This window comes from Monodon monoceros, unplaced genomic scaffold (genome assembly GCF_005190385.1).
Source record: "Monodon monoceros isolate NGI ecotype Baffin Bay Population unplaced genomic scaffold, NGI_Narwhal_1 Contig290_ctg1, whole genome shotgun sequence".
NCBI classification, from domain to species: domain Eukaryota; kingdom Metazoa; phylum Chordata; class Mammalia; order Artiodactyla; family Monodontidae; genus Monodon; species Monodon monoceros.
Genome location: NW_021698828.1, coordinates 1 through 5,289, shown reverse-complemented (window position 1 = coordinate 5,289; position 5,289 = coordinate 1). Strand labels below are relative to the sequence as shown.

Here is a 5,289-nt window from a genome sequence, read left to right as displayed (position 1 = left end):
CAGGCATGGGTTAATATTAGGAAATCTATCAGTATAAATCATTGCATTACTAGATTAAAGAATAAAAGCCATATATTAAATCTTGTTAATTATGTAAAAACAATGAACAAAGTTTAACATCTGCTTACGATAAAAACCTTTAGCAAATTGGGAATGGAAGAGAACTTACTTAATAAAGGTTATCATGGCAAATATATTTAATGGTAAAATGTTAGAGCTTCTGTTATAGGTTGAATCGTGTCCCACAAAAATTCATATGATGAAGTCCTAACCAGTATTTCAGAATGTGACCTTATTTAAAGAGGGTCATTGCAGATGTAATTAGTTAAATTAATAATAGGTCATCAGTGCTCGCTTCGGCAGCACATATACTAAAATTGGAACAATACAGAGAAGATTAGCATGGCCTCTGCGCAAGGATGACACGCAAATTCGTGAAGCGTTCCAAATTTTAACAATAATAATAATAAATAGGTCATCAGGGTGAGTCCTAATCCAATATAACTGGTGTCCTTATAAAAAGAGGAAATTTGGACATAGAGGCAGATACAGACACAGAAAGAATGCTCTCTGAACATGAAGGCAGAGACTAAGGTGATGTGTCTACAATGCTAGGAACACCAAGATTGCCAGTAAACCACCAGAAGCTAGGAAAGAGGCATGGGACAGATTTCCCCTCACAGTCTCAGAAGGAACCAACCCTGCTGATACCTTGATCTCAGACTTCCAGCCTCCGAAACTGTGTGGCAATAAATTTCTATTGTTTAAGCCACCCAGTTTGTGGTACTTTGTTATAGCAGCCTTCAGAAATTAATACAGCTGGCTTTCAAAATTAGAACAAGACAAAGATGTCTGCTATTACTGTTTCTATTCAACATTGTACTGAAGGTATTATCTAGTATAGGGGAGGAAAAAATTCTCTACCCTTTTAGGGTCCCTGGCTGGGTCTAAAAATTAAACGGACATAGGACAGATTAACAGGAGAAAAGTGTGCACATTTTATTAAATCTTTACATGTACATGGGAGCCTTCACAAGACAATGAAAACCCAAAGAAGTGACCAGAGCAGGAAGCTTTTATACCTTTTAGACAAAGAAACAATAAATTTGTGAAAAATTGATAAGACAAAGGGGTTTGAGCTCAGGATAGTAAATGGTGAAGAAGTCCGATATAATAGTAAATACATAAATTGATCTCTGCCCCTGGTTCCTGGCACAGAACTCCTAAAACCCTTGTAATTTCCTATGTGATAAGAGCACTAGGAGCATCTTTTGTTCTAATATTTGGTCTTTGGCTCCAGTTCCTAAATGTCTTGGGATTTCTTGGGTGCTGGCAGTGTCTTTTGTTCTGAGGTGACTCTGGGTGGGCTCCTGGATGGAGGCTGGTTACCAGAAAGATCAAGCCATGATTAGAAGCTTGAAATTTTCAGCCTCACTTCCCATTCTCCAGAGTGGGGAGAGAGGCTGGAAATGGAGTTAGTGATACATCATACCTACATGATGAAGCCTCCCTAAAAATCCTCAAAGTATACAGTTCAGAGAGCTTACAGGTTGGTGAATACATGGAGGTGCTGAGAGAGTGGCATGCCCAGAGATGGCATGGAAGCTCCGAACCCCTTCCCATATACCTTGCCCTATGCATCTTTTTCATCTGGATGTTCATCTGTATCTTTTATCATATCCTTTTATAACAAATGGTGTTGAAACAAATAGACTGACAGATATTTCTCAGGCAAAGATGGGTTTATTTAGTATCCTCAGAGAACTTCAATTCAAGGTCTGCAATCCTGGGAGAGCCACATGAACGTTCTCAAAAGGCAAGGGAAGGAGGATGCTTTTATTGGGAGGGAGAAAAAAGGAAGTTAGGAAGGCTATAGTAAACAGAGTCCATGGCTTTTCACTGGCTGAGTCCTTGCCAGGAAAGAAGAGCCAGCTTTCTTCCTGTTGGGCTCAGCTACCATTACAGGGCATGAGAGCTCCCCCTTCTGTTTATTAATTTTTTACAGTAGTAAGTAAACTGTTTTCCTGAATTTTATGAGCCATTCTAAAAACTAAATGAACCCAAGGTGGAGACAGGGGAGATCGTGGGAGGCTCCAATTTATAGCCAAGTCAGACAGAAGTTGTAGGTAACTTGGGGACCTAGTACTTGAGGTTGGCATATAACATGGGGGCAGTCTTGTGGGACTAAGCCCTTAACCTGTGGGATCTGAAGCTATCTCCAGTTAGATAGTGTCAGAATTGAGTTAAATTGTAGGATACCCAGCTGGTTTCAAAGAATTGCTTGTTGTGGGCAAAATCCCACACAGTCTGTTGTCAGAAGTTTTGTGACTGTGGTACTAGTGTGAGAGTAAAGGAGAATCACACAGGAGGAAAAGCAAATTTTTCCATTCAAGATGTAACTAGGAAGATAACGGTTAGTTTAATAAGGTTTGTTTGTATAGATTTCTCAGCCCCAGATTCCCCATCTCTGATGACAAGAATGTCTTCCTTCCTTCTGGTACAGGGAAAGTACTTTTCACATGGGAGTTTTAGCTCCTGCTTTCAGAAAGAAAAGGAGGGTCAGAGTGTCCTTCTTACACCTACTATTTCTTCTTGCCTTTAATTCAAAATCATCAATATACTAAAGTGGCATGTTTTGAGGTGACATAGTCTGGTTTCCTTCACTAGTACAGTAGGAGAAGAAAAAGAAGTAGAAGGCAAAACAAATAAAAGGCATGGTCCAACGTCCCTTGGAGGTTACAGTCTGGGACTGTATCAGCACTTCATGGAGAAAAGGGAAGGAAACAAAGTGAAAGATGTGTCTTGACTCCTGCTCCATTCACCAAGGCTGCCTTCGAGAGTGGTTTCTCGGGTTTATAAGAATGGTCTTTCTCTGTAGATATTTTCTTTTAGATACTGAAACCTAATATATTCCTCAGTCTAGGAAATGTTTCAATGAATTTTTAGCCTACAGCTACTGTTGTTGTTATTATTTCACCATACCAGATATATTGAATTCTATGTGTCAGACATTATATAAACTTAATGTTTAAAACAACCCTGAAGGGGCTTCCCTGGTGGCACAGTGGTTAAGAATCGCCTGCCAATGCAGGGAACACGGGTTCGAGCCCTGGTCCGAGAAGATCCCATATGCTGCGGGGCAACTAAGCCCGTGAGCCACAACTACTGAGCCTGCGCTCTAGAGCCCGTGCTCTGCAACAAGAGAAGCCACCGCCAATGAGAAGCCCGCGCACCGCAATGAAGAGTAGCCCCCACTCGCCACAACTAGAGAAAGCCTGCACGCAGCAACGAGGACCCAACATAGCCCAAGAAAAAAAAAAAAAACCTGAAAAGTAGATTGCAAGAGACCTCATATACTGTGGAAAGAATTTGATCCATCCTGTAGTCCCCTGAGGAGCTACTGAAGGTTTCTAAGCCATAGGAATTTTGTAATTAGGTAAGTTTTAGAGAATAACTAGTGGTCAGTGTGAAGGATAACGGAGACAGGGTAAGCAGGTTTTTTGGGGTGGCTGGGTGAGAGCACAAGAATAATTAAGAGATGCATGTGAACTAAGGTGGTAGCAGGCAGAATAAAAAGTTGGGGACATAGGGCTTCCCTGGTGGCGCAGTGGTTAAGAGTCCGCCTGCCAATGCAGGGGACACGGGTTCGTGCCCAAGTCCGGGAAGATCCCACATGCCGCGGAGCGGCTGGGCCCGTGAGCCATGGCCGCTGAGCCTGCGCGTCCGGAGCCTGTGCTCCACAACGGGAGAGGCCACAACAGTGAGAGGCCTGCGTACTGCAAAAAAAAAAAAAAAAAGCTGGGGACATAAAAAGAGATCAAGGTAACTGATACTTGAGAATCCTTTCAATTGGGTTGTCCCCAGGCATCCTTTCAAATCTCCTTTCCTAACTGAAGTAGGTTGAGAGTTAAGGTTTCTTCCACCCTAGTTCTTTATTCGTGTTCACTTTATACTCTTTCAAAATGCTCTAACAATTTATTTGATGCTCTCAAAACAAGTACAGATAAGCATTATAGACAGAATGATTTTAAGTGGTCTTTTTCAAGGTTGAAAAGGCACAATCAAGACCAGACTCCTGATGTTCTGACAGTTGAACCCCAGGAGTAAATACGGAGGAACTGCAGTTTGTTTGGCTGATAGGCTATTGAGAGAATGCTTTATTACAGATAAAGCTCCTTCTCTCATCTTTATTCAGGGTCATCCTGAGGGAATACATTTAGAGGTCTTCACATCAGGAAAATCATCACCAACATCTTTCTTGTCTATCTTGTCTATCACCTATCTTCCCCAGTGGCCAGGTGGGACTTCTCTCACAGTGTCCAGACAAGATGGTGGTGTTTCACCAACTGACCCTTCCCACAGCCTAGGAAAAGCATAGTGGACCTGTTTATCCCTTGCTCTTGATTATGTTACTCTCCCCACCCCACAGCTGGTTCCTGCCTGCAGTGGAATGCTAAATTGGTTGGTTGCCCAACCAACAAACAGGCTGTAACAAATAAGAACCACTTTTCCTCTAAAATAGTGTTTTATCACAGATTATTGCCATAAATTGGTTTCTTCAAAAGATAATGAGTTTCTATCTGTATGTAACCATAAATGAAACATTCAATGTTTCAAACATACAATGAAGACACATATAGGTGAGAAACAACCAAACTGAAGTTTGGAAAGTAAGCAATAAAGCCTTATGTGAGCCTGAAATGGAGAAGCCTATGAAAATCTCAAAAAAGACAAACCTAGGATCAATAAAGGAGCTTATAGTACACATTCACAATTTATCTGCTCCTAAGTGGTAGTTTAAGCAGAAAATTTTGCTTTTAATTCTGATACTTACACAATTCACAAATTCACCTTTATTTTTAAAACTTTTGGTGAACCAAAGTTTTAAATTTTGTATCTCAGAGTGAAGAGAGAATTTGTTCATTTCATAACCACAGAAACAAATGAGGTGAAACATTGAAAACAAATTAAGAAAACAGTCTGCCTCCTACTGCTATGTACACTCCAGGTTAGTGAAGAAATGGATAATGACTAACAAACTGTTGGCTAAAGTCACAGAAATGACTTTCCAGATGTTTTTGCTCAGTCAAGGGAGTTATACCACAGGAGGGAATGATCCATATCTAATTCCAAGCAGAAACTGGAAAAACATAGTATCTTAACTCTTTCTTTGTTTCAGTTATGTAGTGTCATAAGAACAGAATAGCTCTTCCTAGGAACAGGTTGTTCTGTTTGAGAAAACATATACCCATCCATGTAATTATCATTGCTGATGTGCTTCATTTCTTT

At 40.7% G+C, this 5,289-nt stretch overlaps 1 non-coding gene across 1 annotated transcript; it reads left to right on the top strand.

Moving 5' to 3' along the window:
- Positions 1-347: 347 nt before the first annotated feature.
- Positions 348-454, top strand: LOC114899041. Its single transcript, XR_003794501.1, has one exon. It is a non-coding gene; the product is annotated as a U6 spliceosomal RNA (small nuclear RNA).
- Positions 455-5,289: the final 4,835 nt, after the last annotated feature.